Source organism: Mytilus galloprovincialis, chromosome 5, assembly GCF_965363235.1.
Source record: "Mytilus galloprovincialis chromosome 5, xbMytGall1.hap1.1, whole genome shotgun sequence".
Lineage (NCBI taxonomy): Eukaryota > Metazoa > Mollusca > Bivalvia > Mytilida > Mytilidae > Mytilus > Mytilus galloprovincialis.
In genome coordinates this window covers 17,638,585-17,645,205 of record NC_134842.1, presented here as the reverse complement: position 1 = coordinate 17,645,205, position 6,621 = coordinate 17,638,585, and the positions used below count along the sequence as shown (strand labels likewise).

General features: G+C 32.6%; 1 long non-coding RNA gene across 1 annotated transcript; it reads left to right on the top strand.

Annotated features, from left to right (window-relative positions):
* Positions 1 to 1,364: 1,364 nt before the first annotated feature.
* On the top strand, positions 1,365 to 6,621 carry LOC143074361 (uncharacterized). Its single transcript, XR_012977818.1, has 3 exons — positions 1,365 to 1,471; positions 4,376 to 4,444; positions 5,573 to 6,621. It is a non-coding gene; the product is annotated as an uncharacterized LOC143074361 (long non-coding RNA).

Genomic DNA, 6,621 nt, shown 5'->3' with positions numbered 1-6,621 from the left:
TAAATTGAAAATCCCTAGGCAAATATCGGTATCAGAGCTCAAACACATCAAACGAATGGATAACAACTTCATATTCCTGACTTGGTATACGCATTTCTTATGTAGAAACTAGTGAATTACACCTGATTTTATAGCTAGTTTAACCTCTCACTTGTAAGACAGTTACATAAAATATCAAAACGTGCTTCATTGAATGATTAAAGCCGTGTTTCAATTTCTTTTTTTTTTAAACGATAAATCTTTTATTGCACATTTCTATGCTGTTTAACAAATTACTCGACTCACAGCATTCAGCCGGGTATCTCTGTGAGTTAGTTACTGTTTAACCAGGGAAATTATACAGTAAATTTATATTTATATATATATATGAATTTTGATTAGTTGGGGTCTGGCCGTCAATTAAGCAGTCTCAGGTAGGTTTTCGCTATATATTTTGAATATAAAACTTTGGGCCCTCCGTAAACATAGAAGACAGAAAGTGTACTCAAATTTCTTTTAATTTCGTTTGTATCTACCTATTCAATAACTGTCTGCTTAGTATTAGGCAGATTAAGAGATCAGGGGGCTCTTACCATTGCCCTGTGCCCTTTGTCTTGAAATTTGGACAATTTTTAGCTGAAAAGTGACAATCTATGCCCTCCGTAGATATCGAAGATGACATTATTCTCGGAAATCGTTTTGATACAATCTTTATATATACAGAGTCTATGAATTCGTCCAGTTTTATGTACATTGAAAGAACAGGGGGTCTGATCCTCATTTAAGCGGTATCAGGTAGGTTTACACTATATATTTCTGTTTCTTGGGTTTTCCATATTCATTTCTATTTATATTTCTAAATGTTTCAAGAGTCTTCGGGTTTTGTTTTTGTTTTAAGAAATATAAGATATAAAATATCATTATTTGATTTCGTTTTATTGATAAAAACCTATATATCATATAGACAAATATGCACTTACATAAACTTTGAAAAGGGTTTATATTCGAAGACAACGAGAGTTTCAGACAACTTGATGGGGTCATAAACGATTTCCTACGTATCTTTTCGCTCCTTTGAACTATGAAAATATGCTTTTAATGTTATCAAATATATATTTTTTTGATGATTTTCAAATATTTTGATATTTGCTAGCAGTCGGTTGGATATTGAATATCGAATATTGAATAACGAACCAGCTGCTAACTTCACATCCATTTTCCATTCAAATGTCATGTATTTTTGATAAATATCGTATTATCTTGTATTTTTTGTTCAAACACCTGTTTTCAAACAAAGTTTGTTTACAACTCATATCATATGCACACCGAACAACGAAGTCGCACTTGAAAATGTCCAATCAAATTAGTGGAAAAAAGCAGGATCCCACCTGGACACTAAAACTACCACGACAATGATATGTGAAAAAGATATATGCCAACAATTATTTCGTGGCGTGATTATAGAAAAAGAATGCTTGTATATCTTTTGAAGGTAAGATGTTCTTGCATATCTCGTATTTTGTAAGTTTGTAAAAGGTAGCAGTTTTCAACGTATTTTTCGCTACTGTATCAATATTTCAATTTGTCTTTAATGATATTATTTAATTACTGCTTGGTACCGGAATCAAGCAGTTTATCCATGGAATTATTGTGGCGACGTAATAAAAATAATCTTTATATTTTAAAAAGGTGTAACTAATATCAGTTTCCTTTTATATACAAAAAAACAACAAATAAGCGGCGATATATGCTTGATTTCTTGATTGACAACATATTTGTAACGTTCGGAGGACGTGTTTTTCAACAGACTGTCAGCATCCCAATGGGAACAAACTGTGCCCCTCTACTTGCCGACTTGTTTCTTTATTATTATGAGGCTGACTTCATGCAGGAACTTCTTAGGAAGAAAGATAAGAAGTTAGCAATATCCTTTAACTCTACTTTCCGCTATATAGATGACGTTCTTTCACTAAACAATTCAAAATTTGGTGACTATGTGGAACGCATCTATCCCATCGAATTGGAGATAAAGGATACTACAGATACAGTTAAGTCGGCTTCATATCTTGACTTACATCTAGAAATTGACAATGAGGGTCGGTTGAAAACAAAACTTTACGACAAGAGAGATGATTTCAGCTTTCCAATTGTAAACTTTCCATTTCTAAGTAGCAACATTCCAGCAGCATCTGCATACGGGGTATATATCTCCCAATTGATACGATATTCCCGTGCTTGCATTTCCTATCATGATTTTCTTCATAGAGGGTTACTGCTCACAAGGAAGCTATTAAACCAAGAGTTCCAAATGGTGAAGTTGAAATCATCCCTTCGTAAATTTTACGGACGCCATCACGAGTTGGTTGACCGTTATGGAATAACCGTTTCACAAATGATATCGGATATGTTCCTTACGTCGTAACTGCAATCCCCTTCCCTTTCATGAATGTGACCTACCGAATTAGACTATTTACCGGATTTGTAATCACATAAGCAACACGACGGGTACCACATGTGGAGCAGGATCTGCTTACCCTTCCGGAGCACCTGAGATCACCCCTAGTTTTTGATGGGGTTCGTGTTGTTTATTCTTTAGTTTTCTATGTTGTGTCATGTGTACTATTGTTTTTCTGTTTTTCTTTTTCATTTTTAGCCATGGCGTTGTCAGTTTATTTTAGATTTATGAGTTTGACTGTCCCTTTGGTATCTTTCGTCCCTCTTTTGTAGCTCTAAGTATCCACAACTGGGTCTCATATTTCATAAATAAATCTATATCGTATATTTTAGTAACATATTCCTGAAAAGAAGTTGAAAGCACATTTCCAACAATATAAAATGATTTTTGTAAAAAAAAAAAAAAAAAAAGAACAATAATAAATTCAATGCATGTTTTCATGATAATGTCAAAGTGTAATGTAAAAAAAACCAGCTATCACACTTTCAATGCCACTCAGAGATTACGCCTTAATCGAAGCGTCAGTATTCAGACTATTGGTTTATAATTTACTTTAAAGCTTTGACCTTCACATTGAATATAACACAATACTAAAATAATCAATTCATAAGTAGTTAAATTATTATGTCAGCGATTTCAAATCACAAATTACATAAAAAAAGATATTATGCAAAATCTTATCACAGACTGGGTAGGTATCTCATTATAATATAATGACAACGTTTTTTGCTTTTATTTAAACTACATTATTTGTGTCAAATGCAAGATCCAGAAATATATTACCAAGTGTTGGCTAATGTTTATCAAGTTTGTTTTCGTTATTTTTTTTAACATACATAAGGCTGTTAGTCCTGTTTAAATTGTGTTACATTTTGTCACGTCGGGTTTATTTCATGTGGGTTTTGCTCGTTATGAATGGCCGTAAGGTTTCCTATATGTGCTTACACCTACGTCATTTAGTCTTTAGTGAATAGTTTCACACACATATCCCTTAATGTGTATGTATAAAGGAGGGTTTTCAGATCTACTTAGACAAATCAAAAACATGGATAATGTTTGGGAATAAGACTGCAATTAATTCTTTCTCTATATTATTTTTATAACATCTGGTTGAAAACTATTACATTTGTAGATAGGAACCGAGTGAGAGCAAGATATATTTATAATTTTAATAGGCCATTTGTTGACTTCTAAATCTTTAAAATGATTGTGTCTTCTGTGTCATATTATTGATGAATTACTCACATCTGCCTCTAGTCAAAAGCTGTTCGATAAACATAAATGAGATATTATTCAATACGAAACCATCGAAACGATCTTATGAGCCAATAATCCGGGGATTTAAAAACGTACTCATCCAATTATATTGTTCTAAGACGTTTTAACAATGTATAAGGAATAGATAATATCCAAAGAAGAAAACAACAACTGGTCTCACTGAAAACAAAGCCTAATTTATAATGAATCCACAGTAGTTATTTTACAGTTATTTTAAAGACCAGGATAGAAGATTTTTTAAATGTTATTTGTAAATAATTTAATTTTGGATGTAAAGCGTCTTCTGATTGGCTGACGTTATTTTGTTATGAGCCCATAGACATAATTTAGTCATTTGACTTTGACGTCATCAGCGTTTTTTAATGGTTTTCTACGGTTTAAAATGGAATTTAGAATTAAATTATAAGAAATGACTGTAATATTTTTTCTGTCTATTCGAAATAACATACAAAATGTGGTACACACTGTTAAATAACCCGCTACGTGCGTTATTCAGTGTGCACCACATTTTTTATGTTATTTCTTCATAGACAAAAAAAAATATTACAGTCATTCCTTAAATAAACGTGCTGTATTGGAATTGTTTATCAACCTTTTTATTTGCCATATATATCATAAAGATCATACATTGTACTTCGATTTGACTTATCTTATTTATTACAGTAAATAACAGACTTGTACTATCAAAGATTATAGAAATGGGAAATTCAGCCTCGTGCAGTTCGGATTCAGGTATTATACATGTAATAAGTATAGAATAAATAATCGAAGAATTCAAATAAAAAAGTATCCAACGAATGCTATAAGCATGATAAGATCACAGTGATTCCGGAATGCGCATAGTGAAAGCTTTAATTATTAGTGCTGTTCGGTCACGACATTAGTTATAATTTTTATTACAATGAAAACGGATTTTTGTATAAAGAAATAAAGTAAGAAATGTTAGGATCTGTATCTTTTGCTACGCATTCACAATCGATAACATCTTGACAACACTTATCGTTGTATGATGACAGAGGAGTGAAATCGAGTTAATTTCACATATTAAGCATGCAATGAATGAAATCAATAAACGACAAAAAAGACAAACCAATGTATCATACACAACAAGACAATCACATGAATACCACAAGGAGTTAAAACTTGAGTCGATGTGATAAGTGTCTTCTTTTGTGCATGCATCAGAAGCCGTCCCACGTAGTCAACATGTCTAAATCGGGAAAAGGACCCACATATATAGTTTTAATGTTGATTCCTAGTTGAGCATATCGTAATTTTGAAAAGTTTACTTTACAGGAATAAAATGAAATATAAGATATTTTACACAATTGTTTGTACATACTTGAGTTAAATAAAATCGTATAAAATAGGCAAAGTGAGGATGTTAAATATGATGTATGCTTTTTGTTCTTCTTCGTTACATTTGTTGTTTTTATAGTGATTAGGATGATAACACAATGTTGACTGTTGTAACCCTATTTTTGACATTTTTATCAATTGTGTCTGTTTGTTTTGTTCACGCATCGGTGACAGCATAATGGAATTTGATGCGACTGTCATACAAGTGAGAGGTTTAGCTAGCTATAAAACCAGGTTCAATCCACCATTTTCTACATTAGAAAATGCCTGTACCAAGTCAGGAATATGACAGTTGTTATCCATTCGTTTGATGTGTTTGAACTTTTTATTTTGCCATTTGATTTGGGACTTTCCTTTTTGAATTTTCATTGGAGTTCAGCATTTTTTGTGATTTTACTTTTTATCATATTTCATGCAACAGAAGGGTTTGCCGAAAAACTGCATAAAATAATAAAGAATAATCGAATCTTTCTTATAACGTGTTTTTTTTTTCAATTGTAGGAATAGAAAATGAGGTACGTATAGTTATGATCGGAAAAACAGGTAGTGGTAAAAGTGCAACAGGTAATAGCATCCTTCAGAAAATGGCTTTCGCGTCAGTATCAAGTAGTTCATCATGTACGAAACACTGCACACGAGGTGAAAACATTTACGACACAGGACACAGTAAATATCATCTCATTGTTGTCGATACTCCAGGATTATTTGACACGGGCATGGAAACCGCAGACGTAACCAAAGAAGTTATAAAGTGCATCGGAATTACCTCCCCTGGGCCACATGTTATAATTTTTGTTGTACCGCTTGCAGTTCGTTTTACCCAAGAAGAAGAGGCGACTGCATTGCATTTCATCAATGTTTTTGGCGGGAAACTTATGGACTACATGATAATTATTTTCAGCCATGGAGACAGTATAAAGAAAGAAGATTCTATTGAACAAAGAATTAAAGATTCACCACAATCTCTTCAGAAACTCGTCAAAAAATGCGAAAACAGGTTTGTGGTGTTCAATAATAAACTCACATTGAAAGATCAGAAGAAGAGACAACTAAACACGTTAATTGAAATAATTAACAAAATGATCGAAAAAAATGAACAACCGTTTTACACAGACGAGATGTACAAGAAAGCTGAGGAAGAACTGCAAAAACGAATGGAAGAATTGAGGAAAGCAAATGAAAAAATGACAGCGGTCGATCGCCGTACAACTGTTCGAAACGAAGTTGAAAACGATGAAGGTGTTTTATCGATGATTGGCAACGGCATATATAGTTTTGGACAAGGCATGGTCACATCAGCTGTGCAGGCCACAGGAGTTCCTGCTCTTATCAATGGTTTGACAAGCTGGCTTGGACAGAAAAAATAGTACCTTGTTCAAAATAATATGTGAAAAAAATTGTGTAGTACACCTGTATATCTAGTATGTAACTCTGAAATATCCACACGAAGATATAATTAATTTAACAACATAGTTAGGCATTGTATTTTTTATTTTATTTAATTTGGAATGATTTTAGTTGATATAATAAAAATGTTTTATTGTATAATA